This window comes from Borostomias antarcticus, assembly GCF_949987555.1.
Source record: "Borostomias antarcticus genome assembly, contig: scaffold_65, whole genome shotgun sequence".
NCBI classification, from domain to species: Eukaryota; Metazoa; Chordata; class Actinopteri; order Stomiiformes; family Stomiidae; genus Borostomias; species Borostomias antarcticus.
In genome coordinates, this window is record NW_028176587.1 from 1,265,676 (window position 1) to 1,283,705 (window position 18,030).

Below are 18,030 nucleotides of genomic sequence, written 5' to 3' on the forward strand. Positions count from 1 at the left end.
AACTCACTGGGTCACTCACAGCCTGGACCAGCAAAGATCTGTCTGCTTCAGATAAGGCCTCTCCTTTCTGTTTCACTCTGATCCTGTTTAGCAGCTCAGCAAAGGCAATGTCCTCTCTCTGTCGCATGATCTCTGTGAGCGTGATCATTTGGAAATGGTCTTGCCAAAAATCAAGCATGTGCTCCTCAAACACACACAGAGGTTTAGCGTTCCCAAGCGGTGGCAGTTGATAGAAGTCTCCGACAGCTAGAACTGACATACCACCAAAAGGTTTCTTGCTTCCTTTTATCTGTTGCAGCCTCCAGTTCACATAGGCAAAGAGAGGTTTGGAGACCATTGATACTTCATCGATGACGAGTATCTCAGCATTTGACAGCGTTGCCCTCACTTCATCTAAAGTGTTTCCGAGTCCTTGATATGGAGGCTTAAGGCTTCTGGGAAGTTTGAGGATAGAATGAAGCGTTTTGCCTGATATGTTGAAGGCAGCAGTGCCGGTGAATGCAGACAATAGAACAGTGGGCATTGACATGTCACTTTCCTCACAGACACGGGGGAGTTTGCACAGTATCTTTGTGGCCTCTGTATAGATGCACTTAATAAGATGTGATTTGCCAGTACCAGCGCCACCGGTGACAAAGTAGAAGAACTGTCCGGGAGTCTCACCATACACGCGTTTCATGCACCAGTCTCTGACCGTGTAGAAGATGGATGCTTGGGTCTGATTTAGGCTTTGGTACATCTTGCGCACAACTGCAGGGCTTATCTGTGGTCCCTCAATTAAGGGTGCAGTACCTCCTCTTTCCACTCTGGAAGCAGTGTATTCAGGGACATCATCTTGTTCGTTGTGTTCGTCAGGGTTTACTTCTTCACGTTCTGAAATGCACTCCAGTCTGACCAACTCTGTTTCAGGTGCCAGCGTTGTCCATGCATCCTCAATGGGTCCTTGTTGTTGAAAGTCCTCGATGGCTTTCTCAATGGCAGTGTTGTGTTTATCATACACAGACCTGTTTCTGTTGACAATTACACACACCCGCTCAGTATACTGTGTTCCCGGGAGTTGCACAGAAGCACCGGCATAAAATGATTCATACGACTGGAATCCATGACACTTCAGCTGTGCATCTGAGCGGTAGGGCAGGTAGAGTTTCAGCAACGTGCCATAAAACTTCTCTGAGTTTTTTTGCTGTGAAAAACGGGCATATCTGATGATGGCAGGTTTCCCCTTTGAGCGCTTTTGAATGAATCCTTTGCCATTATTAAGTCGAATTACATTTTTACTGTTCCTGTGTCTCCCATAGACTACTCTGTAGGTTGATGCAAAGTCTGCCATGCACATTGTTTCAAATTCAGGTGTGTGGGGCCTGGCTTTGTATTTGTCTGGTAACCCTGACATCCAAACATCCTCAGAGTCTGGCGATTTGTTCTCCAGGTATTTAACAGGAAGGCTCATTCTCAGTGCGTCGTCATCTGTGGGTATGTATAAAACGCTGCGTGAACAGGATTTCAGTTTCAAACTACATGTGCGGGCAACAGCCTCCTGAGCGCTAACCTCTCTGTTTTTTGAGTAGGCCTGCATGATCTGTTTCATTTGTTCCCGATCAGATGTGTTGGCTTGACTAGTATCTTTCATTACTGTCTTGAGATAGTCGCTCATCTCGTGCTCTGCTTTTGAAATATAGGACAACATGTACATAATGCAACAGTAAGGATTCAGTATGAATTGGATATCCATGTTGGCATTCCAAGCCCTCAGCAAGTGGGGATTATATCCGTTCACCCAACAGTCTTTTGGATCACGCTTCATGACAATCACGCTGGCGTTGGTGAGTGACTCCACATTGTCTACATATTCCTCATAGCTTAAGTTGCATTGGGCGAGTAGCTGTGGGGTGTTTTCAAAAGTAGCTTTGGGGTCGTTAAGCAGGTCCCACACAGGTTTCAGTTTTGCTTTAGCTCTCTCTGGAGTCAACCCTGGTTGTTCATTGGCTTCACTGACCTGTGGTGGCATAGGTCTAGTTACCATTGTTTTCCTCACAGGCGGTTTGGGAAATCCAAATCTGCAGTGTTTGTTGCCTTTCTTGCATGACTTTGAATGGTTTTTGCTATGAGTCTGTACCTCTGTCACAATTTTATATAGTTCAGGGTCTGCATTTTGGTCGGGCAGTTTGCATGTTATGTACTTGTCAACAAAGTCACACACTTTCTGATCAGGGTCTTCCTCAAATACAGGTGTGTTCTGGCACCAAACCAAAAGATGGATGTGAGGAGATCCACGTGCTTGATATTCCACACGAATGAAGAAGTCTATCACTTCACCGATGGGCTGTGCAGTTGACATGAGCAAATCTCTCATCAGCGCGTCAACTCTCTTCTCAAACATGCGCATGCAGGTGACGGGGTTACTTCGCAGTATTTCACATTTTGTGGCCCAGTCTAACTCTGAAAAGTCTACCTGTTGACCCTGTTGTGCCTTTATTGCTGTTATCACTTCAGGCCATCTCATTTCTGCTGCGCTGAACGTAAGGAAAAAAGTTGGTGTTCCCAGTTGTCTGAGCATGGAAAACAAATCCCTTAGTGTTTTCTCCCAGTAGGCTGGAGTCCCTCTCAGTGGTGCCATAAATCTGGTTACATCTTTGTTCTCCACCAGCCTCTGAACCTCACGTTTGTCCTGCAGCAATCTAGTGCTTATTCTGCGTCCATCTCTGGTCGTGGGCTTGCCTTTTCTGAGCTGTATGGACATACTGGAGGTGGCCATATGCATTTCTGTGACAAACTGTGCAAAAAATATGTAATTTGTGTCCATAGCAAAACGATTGTCGACACAGAACAGCCTCGCCTTGAAATATCCGCTTGGTGATAACTTCCTCATTCTGTTGACCTCATCTAAGGTGTTCTTTCCAGTGGGGAACTGAACGGGGAAAGCCATAGCCTCCAATTTAGGAACTTTAAAAAAGCTGACTGGTCTGTTTCCCTCAGCAGGAGCGATACAATAAACACTGTCACTGTAGGTTAACATCTCATGTGCTATGTCAGCTGGCTGAAGGCACGTATCCAGGGCAACACCGGGTCTCTGCTCATCTACATCCTGTTCTGAGTCAGGTGTCTGATTATCTGCGGTCACATTTTCATCAGAGGGCAACATTTCAGTGCTGGGTTGATCTGACAGATTTGCCTCCACAATTACATGTTCCTCCCAGCTGTCCATTTCCATTAGATCCCTTTGGTCAAAGTTGTCAACAGCATCACTAACGTCATGCTGTGGCATATCACTGTTTTGCTGCTGCTCTACAACACTATCTTGCGCCTCTGTCACTTCACTGTCATCACAGTTATCAAAATCCATCAGTTCCTGTGCTATACTGTCAACAGTTTGGTCATTAGAGGAGGCTTCATCTCTGATAGATATGTCCTTATACTCAGAATGGATCTCTTTCAACTTTGATAAGGCTGTTAGCACTTTCCTCATGTTTAGTGTCTGGAACTGGTAATGGCCTTTGTAGTTCATGCGTCTTTTCAACTTAACTTTCATGAGCTGAGATTCGCTATCTGGTCTTGGTAATGTATTCACAGTCGCTTCCACCTCTGAAGGTACACACACCACAGCGCCATGTATCGCTCTCTGTTGTCCTTTGGGAAGGGTGATGATTTTAGCAAACGGAATGTGTCTGGCTATGACGTGTCTCTCAAGTATGTTCAGGTCACAGAGTTCAGCAGGAATCGGTGATAACTCCAGTTTATTTGCCACAGCTAGGGAGGGCATGCTTCCTGCCTTGAGATGATCATGACAAGTGAAACAAATCCACTCTTTCTTTCTCTCACTGGGTACTTGACACTCTTGTGCACCTTTGCATTCATCATTACAAACATGAACATAACTTCCTGTCAGGCAAGCTGCAACCACATTAGGATTTTTTGTGTAATTTGACCTGATGCAGGATCGTACTTGATTTGGAAATGATGCTTTATGACAGACTGTGCAGACATATGTGGGTCCGTGTTTTATTTGTGTCTGAAAAACAGCTATAGCTTTTTCAATCAAAGAGTTGTCAATCTGAGGGGTTAATGTACAGGTCTGTTGCATATTCATCCTTTGATATTTTCTTTTTATTTTCATTGCAGATCACATGTTATGAAGGATCCTAAATGCTGCTTCACTGTGATATCTTTTGTGAAGGTTAGAAGCACAGTGCTGCCTGTGACGCATTCTGAAATCTGTGTCATTTATGTACTTGTTTTGCATTTGTTGCTTCATAATTTGTTTCTGTTTCAGTCTGAATGCAGCCTCGTTTGCATAACGGTCTGTGATGTAAGACTTTTGTCTTAACTGGAAGTCAGAATCTTGACGGTATCGACTGGTTATATATGACTTTTGTTTCCCCCTATAGTCATCATCTTGACTGTAACGACTGGTTATATATGACTTTTGCTTCCGTCTATAGTCATCATCTTGACTGTAACGACTGGTTATGTATGACTTTTTCTGTTCTCTGAGAGCTTTATCGTTTGCATACTTCTCTCTTTTTTTCATTTTTTTAACTTCACTTCGTCTGACTTTGTCTACCTTTCTGACATAGTGATCCTTTGCAGTTTCTTTTATTTTTTCCAAGCGCAATGCCCTCCTCTTTAACTTTTTCTGTTGCTGAATAGTCAATTTTGACACATCTGGAAAATGTTGCTTGCTCAGGTTTGGCATTTCTGATATAGGACGTTCCACCATAATGTTACTGGAGATTACCTGCGTCATATTTTCATTTACAGATGAGTCGGTGAGAGCAGAGGGCATGTGTGGGGTACTCAAGTTTGAGGTTGGTTTATTGTGAGTAGCATCATGTGTGAGGGAAGTTAAGTTTGATGGACCTGACATGTCATGCTCAGTTTGTGTGACATCGGAGTTCATCTGAACCTCCTGCTCGCTTATCGGTGAAACAATATTGTCATCCATGTTGGGCTCGTCATCACTGTGAAATAGCATGGGAGTCAGTTCATATTGACATGTAGGGGGTGTTTCTAACATGTTACGGCATTGGACAAGCCTCCTAATCATATCACTCAAATGGGTGAAAGTAAGCATTAAGGCAGTGCCAGCACTTTGCATGCAGTGGGATAGTATAGGTAAACCAACAGGACTTCTTGAGTGTGGATCAAAGAAACCATACCTTCCTGCCTTGTCCCTAAATACAGCGATGCATGATCCACCCATTATCAGCAAAGCGCTGTTCACATCCGATGTCAAACACTGAAGTCTTTCTCCCAGGTTCAGGTAGTCGTCCGCGCCTTCAGGTACAGGTGCTCTAAATTCGCCATACTTGGAAAGTAATTTCTCCACACTGTACTCTTGCCTACGTGCAGCAACTCTCTCTGGGAGCTCATCACTAGCCAAATGTATGTGAACATTGTTTGTCTCATTCCTAACACGTCTATACATAACATCACCCTTATCTAATACAAGGTCAAGGTCTACACTTGTGAGTTCTGGATTCTCTTCAAGGAATGCAAGAAACGTGAGGGAGTTGCAAGTACACTGCTTGTTCCGAGAGAACTCTCCATACCTCAAGGACGCCTGGCTACGGGACGCTTGCTCACATGTAACATCAGACTGACCTCCCTGTTGTACACAGCCAGCATAAGACAGCTCTGACAGATTTACCTCTCTGCTTCTCACTGGACCATGAGACTCAACCTTCTCTGCTGATGTTCCACAGTCGGATTGATCCAGCTTCCTCCAGCGCTCTTTTGCAGCCTGAGATTTCTTACCCTTCTTCACCATGGTCACGAGGAAATCAGAAAATGAACACAACCTTGATGTAGACTATCTTTTAATTGTCAGAACAGCTTGAACAGATTAAATATGATGTTTTGATGATAATATACTGTATTATAGACAACTGATCGTTTGGAAGTGAAAAAGGGTGTACAGGTAGGTATAGCACAAGGCTTTCTCAACAAGGCAGGTATAGCACAATCAAGGCTTTCTCAACAAGGTAGGTACAGTATAGCACAATCAAGGCTTTCTCAACAAGGTGTATGGCACAATCAAGGCTTTCTCAACAAGGTGTATGGCACATTCAAGGCCTTTTCTCAACAAGGTGTATGGCACAATCAAGGCTTTCTCAACAAGGTGTATGGCACATTCAAGGCCTTTTCTCAACAAGGTGTATGGCACAATCAAGGCTTTCTCAACAAGGTGTATGGCACATTCAAGGCCTTTTCTCAACAAGGTGTAGGGCACATTCAAGGCCTTTTCTCGACAAAGTAGTAGGTGGCACAACCGAGGCTTCTCAACAAGGGTCCGCACAATCAAGGCGTTATCAACAAGGGGATCGCACAATCAAGGCGGGGGATGGGACGTTCTTTAAAAGGGGGGTAGGGGAAGATGGGACATACTTTTCAATAGGGTGAAAAACAGGCAGAGTATTCAGAGAGAAAAGATAGAGGCCAAAATGTGGACAGCAGGGTTGAGGGGGGTGGGATTTGAGAGAGTCTGGCTTTCCCAGCAGCAGTTTTACCTGAAAGAAGAAAAATAATATAAGTCTCCTTGTGATAGCTCACATTCACTTAACATTTCATCATGTATTTGTCAAAATAAGGCTATGAACAATCGAGCGGGGGACAAAGGTGTATATATTTTTTTTTTATTTTTTTTATTTTTAGAAAATGTGTTAATTGGTCAAAACACTTCAGCACTTTGTGCACACAAATTACCGTTGAGGGTAGCTCGGATGACCAGCAGTATGTCAGAGAGAGTGTCTGATAAGCCAGCAGGATGAACCAACAGGAATCACGGCAGTAGTATGCCAGGGAGGGAGGGGAGAGAGTTTGTATTAATATAGGGTTGGAGACAATAGGCTGATCAGAACACATTTGCTACATAGGTATAACTTTCATGGAAAGTGCAGTGTGTAGAATTTTGAAAGTATTTGGTGTATCCTTGGCAGAAATTGAAAATAACATTCCTAAGTATGTTTTAATTAGTGTATAATCCCCAATCTGCAACATAACTACTAGATGCAGTCAAAACACCAATTTCACATGATTGTGGCAAACTGAGACAGCCATACAGCATGTCCTGTTGTGTGACTTACCTGAATCACTGTGAAATCTGTGAATAAAAGAGAAAGAGAGCAGGTAAGGACACATTCATTGAAATGCATCCATTATTGGGTATACATGTCAAGTTGTTTTACTTAGTTAATAAAACTATCATATGAAAGTATTCTGGTCTCCGAGTCTCTATCCGCGTATTTGCGGGCGTACTGGCGCCTGACAGCCTCTTATCAAAGATCAGTTTATTCTTCGCTATGTACACACACTAGACATTTGACTAGGGTAATGGCATACGCTGATAAAGACGACGGGACAGTGCAGACTGACAGTGTAAATGCAATACAAAGAATCCAGGGGTTGATTCCCTTATCACAAAATACCACAAAGCAGCGGTCCTTAAAGGATTAACATGGTGATTTTCACTTTTTTTGAGTTTGAACGTGCTATTTGCACAATAGGACATTGAAGAAACACAATAAAAACATTAAATATATCCGTTTTGTCGTTTTTGAGAAACTGGAAGCGTAACATTTTCAGTGCAATTTGACTCGGGGTAAAAATACTCCGAATTCGTGACGTTTTTCCCATTGTTGACGTCACCCTAAAGTTTGAAAAACCCTCCTCCACTCCCCTGCACCCGCCTCCAACAGAAACCTGTCTGCGCCGTTTCACCATCTATCGAACACGGTAAGGTAGTTCTGAACCTTTTCTCATCTTGAGAACAATTGAATAGTTGCAGTCTCAATGATGACCACCTCTTATTTTAATATAATTTGTACATTTTATAGGCCTAATTGTATTTGTGGTTGTCATACAAATTGGGAAGTTTTTACCATGATCGTGTCTGATTAGTAGCCAACCTAGCTAATGTTAGATAAACGAACCATAACGTTAGCTGTAATTGGCAACAGTTTTTAAAAAGCTGTCTGAACCAGCTAGCTATCTGTCTTTATCCAGCATGTTGACGTTAGCTAGCCTAATGTTTGGAATGTCAGCTAGCTGTGTTAATTATCTTAGCATGCTAACGTTAGCTCTCAATGCATTTGCTTTTGGTAACGTTAGCCCTCCAGTGCAATGGCAGAAACACAGCGCACCATACTGTACTCTTCCCTGGCATAAACACAGCGCACCATACTGTACTCTTCCCTGGCATAAACACAGCGCACCATACTGTACTCTTCCCTGGCAGAAACACAGCGCACCATACTGTACTCTTCCCTGGCATAAACACAGCGCACCATACTGTACTCTTCCCTGGCAGAAACACAGCGCACCATACTGTACTCTTCCCTGGCAGAAACACAGCGCACCATACTGTACTCTTCCCTGGCAGAAACACAGCGCATCATACTGTACTCTTCCCTGGCATCAAATCTACTTGCACCAGGTGCAAACTGTGCTGTAAGGTTTCCGAAGCGATAGCCTACCATAACTGTTGTGAGCGTGCTTTGTTGTATAGGCCAATACAATAGGCAAAGTTACGAAGTCAAAGGTGGATATAAGTCAGTTTGTCTCCACAAGAATCTCCCGATTATCTCTCGCTCAAACTTAATTCGATATAATTTAGACTTACTGATAAATAGCCTATTGTTGTAATTTATGCTGTTTTGCATATGCAAAATATCGATGCTATTACTAATCGCTTTTATAATTTGTCCCCTTTTCTTGTAGCCAGATCACTACATTTCCAATACTGGGACTCGGGAGGTCCAGGTCCCTTCAGGGCTCTGGAGGTGTGCAGGTCCTGGAGGACAGGTTGCAGCCAATGTCACCTAATGATATTATAAATGTTACAACACCGCCCTGTTTTATGAGAAAGTAGCCTATGTCTTAATTTAATGTCATGTTGTATGCGCAACAATTACCTCGGAAAATAAAGACGTAGTCATTTATTTATTCTCACATTTGAACTTGATCAAACACACCTGCTGTGTACTGAATCGTTTGTCCTAAGGTCTTGTATGTTGCAGCGTTGTGATGCGCATATAGAGGCTATTGTGCTAAAATTATGACTACATTTCAGGGTGGGTGGAGGTGAAGATATTAAGTCAAGTTATTATGTTCCTTTCATAATTTACAACTCTAAATAATTGTAATTCTGCAAAACATTCTGAAAGTTGTGTAAACCTTATCATCACTGTGGCATCTGCTCCACATAATGTTGATCATCCCAGCACCTCGATCCGACCCAACTTCAGGAAGCATTGCGCATTTTGGGATTAAACAGCTCCAGTAGATATATTCTATTATAACCAGAGGGCATTACAATAACATTCAAAACGAGATCTATTGACTGCATGACCTGTTAGTCTCCAGACTCCGGAGTAGGCTATACCCCTTGACCGCTGCGCTCACGGAGTCGTGGTGCACGGCCCGCTATCTCTCCAAACGCATGCAGTCTCCCACATAATTCGGGGTAGGATAAGTAGGCTACATGTAGGCTACATCCTCTCCCCCTTTCTGTAAAGCGCACATTGTGTTGCCTTTGTATATGAAACAAGCTATAATGATTGAATTGATCTGACTAATAATCAGTTATTGCGGTGGTATTCCACTCAATTCCTTTATATCACCACAACTGACAGATGTTCCCAGAACAGTAACGTTTCAGTGTTCAACTGGCTTTGTTGGACACCTACTAAGATAAATAACGTTAGACTGGTGAACAATGCGGATGTTATGTCGGTTTCACAGCGCAAATGATCTGTCTTCTGGTAAGACCCACAGTTGCAATTATTTGACTAACTAGGTCTATACTGTTCGTAGCTGGCTGAAAGCTAGTCTAGTAGCCCAAGCCTCCAAGCTTGCGTGGCCGGCTGCAGGGTGCTTTTCCTCTGTCGCGGGGGAGACGTGTCGTCGTTATACTTTTATCGTACTTTTCCCAAATTGGCCTAATGCAAATTCGAGGATACGGCCTGTTAGGTAGCGTGTATCTTTATAATGTTTGGGGGTTAATATAATATTAAGGACTTTGTAAATGCCCCTAGCAGCTAGAAAAATGGCTATTGATCTGGCTGTTGCGCGATCTAGCTCTTGTGTTGTTTAGCTCGGAGCGGTGGTAGCTATGGTAACGGGGCACACGCCTGTCAATCATAATGATTCCAGTTGGTCATTTGCTCAGAGAACTGTCAATCAGTTGTTATGAATCACGCCCAGTTTTGAGTGAGTGAACTTTTTGAGTGGCAGATTCAGACCTCTAAAAACATGTTTTAAAAGAATTTGTATGGATGAATTCTGAAATAGTTAAACACATGTGTTTTGTTGTTGCCTAAAGATACCTGGAAAGTGTTATATTGAACCACCATGTTAATCCTTTAACACCGAGACAGCCATTGTTGGCCGGTTACGTTATAAAGCCAAGTTAGCTAGCTAGGTAACATTGTTTCCCAAGCCAACCAGCTAACTAACCTTACTACCAAACAGATGTACCATGCTTTACTGTCAGACATAGCATACTGGTAGCTAACGTTGGCTAACTAATAAAACGACCATACACTAGCTGTCAACATCACATAGAAAGTTAACCAGACAGATGTCGTTGCATATAGCCGTTTATGCCACCGGCTAAAGCAATTAGCACTTGTTGCAAGCGCTAGCTAACCTTAGATAGCGGCTAACGTTGGCAAAACTTTACTTTGGCAGATTCAGTTTATAGTTAACATTGTTTACGTTGGTTTAGCAACATTTACAAGATGTAATTATAATATATGGAGATATATATTGGCATTTACTTGATACAATCGTTCTTTTAGCTACTGTACCACCTCACCTCGTCCGTTGCCAGGCAAGACTGATAACAGCTTGACAACAGGACGCACGCGCGACTCCCTGTAGGCCGTGAAGCTGGTCACGTGTGCCACAGTAATCGCGTGTGTCAAAACAATTCCTGTTCATAGATCAGACATATAGAACTGTGTTGCAGTACTGACTTGGATATTTTGTCTGTATATGTCCTCCGTCTTCGTGGTGCACATTACATAGTAATCATTTTAACTGGTACAATGGAAGTGGCTGGTACAATGGCACCTATATGGTACAATGGCCTATACACAGGCGATATTGACTATTGCAAACCATGGATGGATTCAGACATAGGATAGGATCCTTGCCTTGTGATTCCATCAAAAAGTCACATGGCTTTATTCTATCCCTAAACGTTGTTGCTATTGTGGCGTTGCGGTGTGCTAGCAGACAAACAAATAGACGAATAGACGATAGTAGGAAAATAGCCAACCGGCTTGAATGTTTATTTCCCTGCCTCCTGGGCTCACAACTAACCGGGGTTGAGATATGTCCACAGCTACACTAACTTAGTCCTCCAAAAAAGCATTCCCCTCGCTCCCCAAAAACTATCTCCTCCGTCCTCTGCTTCCCTCGGCTCCAGCCAAAACCAAAAACTCCCTCGCGTCTCACGCGCTCACCCTCTCCCCTCCCTCTAAACCACCACCCCCCCCTAGTGGACACTCCCCCCACAACAAACCTAACTAAACCCACTACCCATAATTAGACACAGCGTTACACTATTAACAAATCAGATAAAACAAAAACAGACAGTGCAGTCAAGTCTAAAACAAGAGTGTCAAAATCAACAACTGTACTACAGAGGACATAGTCAGTTATTACTGGGTGGTAACAGTTGTGCAACTATTGTAACTTTCTAGTTGTGACCTCACCTTCATCATTCTCCTCTTATTGGAGGTTTAATGACTGTGTGTGTACGTGCGTGTGTGTGCGCGCGTGTGTGTGCGCGCGCGCATGTGAGCATGTTGTGTACATCCTCGATGCTTGTTCGTATCTATAAAATGTGACACTTCTGAAACGACCCATCAACATGACAGCAATGGAACTATATTTGTGCCTCTGCAATGTATTTTTAATTTTTAAAAATGCGGACCTAAAAAAAGAATTTGTGTGTGTGTGCGCATGCGTGCGTGCGTGTGTGCGTGTGTGCGTGCGCCAGGCATCGCTTCCTCATATACAGGTATCCTGGGAAGCAGCCAACAGAGATCACCGGGGAGGACTTCTTCAGGGACCAGGTGTGTGACCACTAGATGGCGCTCTAGGACCAAATAGTCTGTTGACTTGAGTTTAACTGCTGCTGATTTCCTGTCTTTAGATCACGCTCTGCTGCTCCAACAACGGCCACTATGACATCGTGTGTCCCAAGAACTACCCTGTCGTCGCTGGTCTCTGCCAGTGTGAGTTTGTCCGTCCGCCATTTTGAATACGTCTCTTACAACCGTCCTGTCGACTAATCAAACTCCTCCAACTGTCTTTTCAACCAATCGCACCCCTTAAAGCTGTGTTGTACGAGATGCTGTACACGCGTGTGATGGGCGTGGAGGAGGCGGAGCTACAAGCCGCCCTGGAGACCTTCCGGGGCGGAGGTCGTCGCTGTAGGAACAGCCCATCTGTGTGCAGTGAAGACGCTGGCGATGACATGCTGGAGGAAAGAGCTCAGAGGTAGCTCACGCTGTAGCCTGTAGCTAACTCAGGATGACACCAAAATCCAATCCAATCCAACTTTATTTATAGAGCACATTTAAAACAAGAGTTGACCAAAGTGCTTTCCATTTCAATCAATACAAAAAACACAGTAGACAACACAATAGGACAATAGAAGCATAATGAAACATAATAAAGAGCTACTCTGATACTTAGTATTAAAATACCCATGTTAATCCACGGCCTGTGTGGTGTTAATCCATGGGCTGGGTGGTGTTAATCCATGGGCTGTATGGTGTTAATCCATGGGCTGTATGGTGTTAATCCATGGGCTGGGTGGTGTTAATCCATGGGCTGGGTGGTGTTAATCCACGGGCTGGGTGGTGTTAATCCATGGGCTGGGTGGTGTTAATCCATGGGCTGGGTGGTGTTAATCCACAGGCTGGGTGGTGTTAATCCATGGGCTGTGTGGTGTTAATCCATGGGCTGGGTGGTGTTAATCCATGGGCTGTGTGGTGTTAATCCATGGGCTGGGTGGTGTTAATCCACGGGCTGTGTGGTGTTAATCCATGGGCTGTGTGGTGTTAATCCATGGGCTGGGTGGTGTTAATCCACGGGCTGGGTGGTGTTAATCCAGCCTGGTGTGCTGCTTTAGGGAAGACTGGGAGCTCGGAGGCCCCTGGAGCTCGGAGGAGAAGGCCAGAGCCGGAGCAGAGGAGGCCAAGGTGAGGAGGGCGGCCATCTTGTTCAGAGGAGTGAGGGGAGGGGACTGAGTCTAGATCCCGTCAGAGGAGGGCTCTGTCTCAGGAGAAGACAGGAGCATCCAGCTGTCCCTGACCTGACGGTGTTCTCCCTCTCCTCCTTCCTCTCTGTCTCTCCCCGTCTCTCCCCCTCTCTTTCCCTGCCTGTCTCTCTCTCTTTCCTCCCCCCTCCGCCCCCTCAACCCCCTCCAGACTGCAGAGCTGCCTGCCAGGCTGTTCGTGCCCTACAAGGCACTGAAGGCTCTGGACAGTGAGCTGTACCGGAACGTGGAGTTTGACGTGTGGCACGACAGCCGCAAAGGTACCGGGCTGTTCCTGGGAGGCTGGGATGCTGCCTAAAGCTGTGTTCACACTGGGCGCCGCGAGAACATTTGCGCCGCCCAATCTCGCCGCGGGATCAATGGGTCGCTGCGCGAATCCGCCGCAGAAAGTTCCAAAAATTGAACTTTTGCGAATCCTGGCCGCCGAGTTCTGCGATTCGCGCCGCCCGTGCCGCCCGCCGCCCAGTTCGTGCGAGTTGTATTGACTTTCTATGTAAACTCGCCGCGCCTCAGGAAACATTTGCGCCCGGTGTGAACACAGCATAAGGACTCGCCCAGTAGACGAGTCGTGTGTGTGTGTGTCTGACTGTTTCTGTGTGTGTCTGACTGACTGACTGTGTTTCTGTGTGTGTGTGTGCCAGAGATGCAGAAGACTGATTATATGGTGTTTGCTGGAAGACAATACTTCCTTGGAGACAAGTGCCAGGTAACCACCTCCAGTGTATCAGTAACCAGATTATAATCTACGTCCACTAATCCAGTGGTTCCCAAAGTGGGGGTCGCGAGATGACTCCCGGGGGTCGCGAGATAATTTCCAGAAAGTGTGTTTTTTTTGGTGCCAATTATCAGAATGTGTGAAATACATTCTGATATTCGTTTATTCATTTGTACATTCGTTTAAAAACGATTAAAAGAGAGGAATATATCCGGTATGGATTCGCATGCATCGTTATCCACAAAGTACATCCCCAGTGTGTCGTGTGCACGGAGGTGCTTGCAAATGAAAGCCTAAAGCCCGTAAAAATGCTTCGACACTTGAGAAAGTGCTAACGGAACAAGCAACACTCCCCACCAAAGCGCAAAAGGCATCATATGAGGTGGCGTACTTAATTGCACAGGCAAAAAAGCCACACACAATCGGGGAAACCTTAATCAAACCCGCTGCTATAGCTATAAGTCGGAATATGCATGGGGATAAACTGGCCCGTGAGATTGAATCAGTGCCGCTGTCTGACAATACCATTGCCCGGCGCATCACCGACCTAGCCCAGGACATAAAGGCTCAACTGATTGACAGAGTAAAGAAAGCAGGGAGATATGCTTTGCAGTTAGATGAAACCACAGATATAGCAAACGATGCCCAGCTGCTTGTATTCGTCAGATAGTTTTGATGGAAAACTCGAGGAGGACATGCTAATGTGCACTGCGCTGGATGGGACGTGCACAGGCCAGGACATTTTCACAAAACATGACAACAAACTAAAGGAAGAGTATAGCATAGTGCCCATCCATCGCATTAGGTAAGCTTACTAAATGTAATTACTATATACATTAATATTATAGTTGTTAGGCTGTTATGTTATTTTGTGTTTTGTGCCGTTTATGCCCGTGTTTGAATAGCGTAGGCCTATTAGTGCGTGTGCGCGCGGACATTTAACCACCTCCGGGGATAGTGGGGGTCGCGAGTCTCTGGCACCGTTATTTTGTGGGTCGCGGGCTGAAAAGTTTGGGAACCCCTGCACTAATCTACAAGGCAGATAGATTATAATCTACATCCGCTAGTCTACAAATTAGACAGAATAATCTACTGTACAGTATATCCTCTTGTTTACCAGGTAAACAGATTATAATCCATCTCAAGTGTACCAGGTAGACAGATTATAATCCATCTCCAGTGTACCAGGTAGACAGATTATACTATATCTCCAGTGTACCAGTAGACAGGTTAAAACGTATATAACCTATATATATAACATAATATATAAATATAATTGTGAGGAATCAAAGTTGTTGTTTTCCTCCCAGGTGCGTCTGGATCCCAAGGGGAAGTTCTACAACGCCTTTATCCAGGAAGTGGGAACCCACACCACCGCCGTCACCGTCTTCATCGAGGAGCTGGGAGAGAAGTGAGAACGCAGAACCTTCCTTTATCACTGTTAGATTCAGCAGTAGACGCTCGGTTTTAGACGGTCGGTTGAAACTGTGTGTGTGTGTGTGTGTGTGTGTGTGTTCAGACACCTGGTGTCTCTGACCAACCTGAAGCCCGTCAACCCTGTCCCTGCCTGGAACTTCACACCCAGTCGCAAGGGACCCTCATGCACCCGGCCGGACCAGTACCCTGGAGAACTTGGTACGTACCCGTAGAACCCTGGAGAACTGAGCATGTACCCTTAGAACCCTAGAGAACTGGGCATGTACCCTTAGAACCCTAGAGAACTGGGTATGTACCCTTAGAACCCTAGAGAACTAGGCATGTACCCTTAGAACCCTAGAGAACTGGGCATGTACCCTTAGAACCCTAGAGAACTGGGTATGTACCCTTAGAACCCTAGAGAACAGGGTAGGTACCATTTGAAAACTGAAGAATGAGTATGTAGCTGTAAAGAATTGGGTTATATGTAGCTTGAGAACTGAGTACGTAGCCTTAGAACTTTGAAGAACGGGTTGCATACCCCTAGAACTATGTAGCTGAAGAACCCTGGAGAAGTGAGCACATAGGTGTAGAACCCTGGAGAACCGGATATGTACTGTAGCTTTAGAATCTAGGTGTGTACCTTTTTAGAACCCTGCAGAACTAGGTGTGAAGCTGAAGAACCCTGGAGAACTGGGTATGTATGTAGAACCCTGGAGAACCAAGAATATCAATCATGGATGTTTTTACCATAATGTACACAAAGCTCCAGGGCCGAGGAGGTACAGGTCCTCTTAACCCCGCCTCTCGCTCCTCCCCCTCCCAGATTCGGAGGGGCGTGGCCGGAGGCGGTTCTTCCGCAGGCTGCGGGGTAAGGAGATGCGGATGGTGTCATACAGCCGGCCCCCCCAGCCAGGCCTGCCCCCCCGTTTCCAGCCCGGCCCCGGGGGGCTCCCCCCCGGCCGCGCGGCCCCCGGACTACAGGCCCCCCTGCCCCACCCCGGGGGTCTGCCCTACGAACACTACCACCACCCCCCCCCGCCCAAACCTCCGCGGGGCTACGGCTCCCCCAGGTCAGTCTGGTCCCTGTCTGTCTGCTTCATTCACCAGGGTGTCCCCTAGGGGGGGGTGGTTGCCCCCCCCGAAACTACCAGTGTTGTCACGAGGCGGCCATGTCACGAGGCATGGTGTTGAGTGTCGTCAGAGCACAATAAGGCATTTGTTAGTATCGATGCATTTCCGGGCGGCTGTAGCTCAGTTGGTAGAGCGGGTCGTTCAATGATCGAAGGGTCAGCGGTTCGAATCCCAGCTCCGACTGTCCACATGTCGAAGTGTCCTTGAGCAAGACACCTAATCCCAAATTGCTCCCAATGAGCAGGTTAGCACCTTGCATGGCAGCTGCCGCCATTGGTGTGTGAATGTGTGTTTGTGAATGGGTGAATGAGAGGCCATTGTAAAGCGCTTTGAGTGCCGCTAAGGTGGAAAAGCGCTATATAGGTGCAGTCCATTTACCATTTACCATTTCTCTACACTGAGCTGTAATGAAATGAGTGCACGTACAGTAACTTAGGTAAATGAGTATAAACAATATTTATTTACAAGCTATGGTAGGTAAATCTGATCTTATATGCCTTACAAAAGTATCATGTATTTCGTTAGGTTGGTCATTATTCTAATTTAAGGACTTTTCAAGGAAGAGAGAAAAATGCCTAGCAGGCCACTAGAGGGCGTGATTAGCTATTTTCATCTCGGTCTTGGGCTCATCTATTGGTTAAATTGTTCATTCTCTCACATTGGTGTGTGTGTTGTCTTTGCCAATCCCGTTGGGGTGTGTGTGTGTGTGGGGGGCGTGTGTGTGTGGGGGGGGTGGGGGGGTGTGTGTGTGGGGGGTGGGGGGTGTGTGTGTGTGGGAGGGGGTATCTGTCAATCCTGTCGGTGTGTGTCGTCTCTTTGTGTTCTGGCCAGAAGTTCCGGTCGTTTCCTGAACTGGCCTCACCTGATTGGTCCAGAGATGTACTACCCCCACCCAGGCAAGCGGTGCTACCAGACCTACGACAACTACTCCTTCAGGACCCGGTGAGCCCACAGCCTTCCCATCAGCCCCCACCGGTAGCAGCCGTCTCCACACAATAGTAGCTCTTTTCAGGGGCACAGCAGACAGGAGTAGAGCAGAGACCTTCCAGATGACCTCCTCTTGGTCATAGTAGGACACACACACACACACACACACTGTGAGTTGAGCGCTGCTCTCCCGGACATTTGATGGTTGAGAGACGCCAGGCTGGACTGTGCCGGCCTGCTCCAGATGTTAGACTGCGCCAGCCTGCTCCAGTTGTTGGACTGTGCCGGCCTGCTCCAGATGTTAGACTGTGACGGCCTGCTCCAGTTGTTGGACTGTGCCGGCCTGCTCCAGATGTTACACTGTGCCGGCCTGCTCCAGATCTATTGGTTAAATTGACAGACTGACGTCACACTGTGCTGGTCTTCTCCAGAGAGACGCATCACGGCCGTCAGCACAAGGGCTGCTCAACCCAAGATGCTAGTCTGTGATTGGCTGTCCACTTCCAGTCACTGATTTGCTTCTAGTGTCTGCCCAGAGCTACGTAAG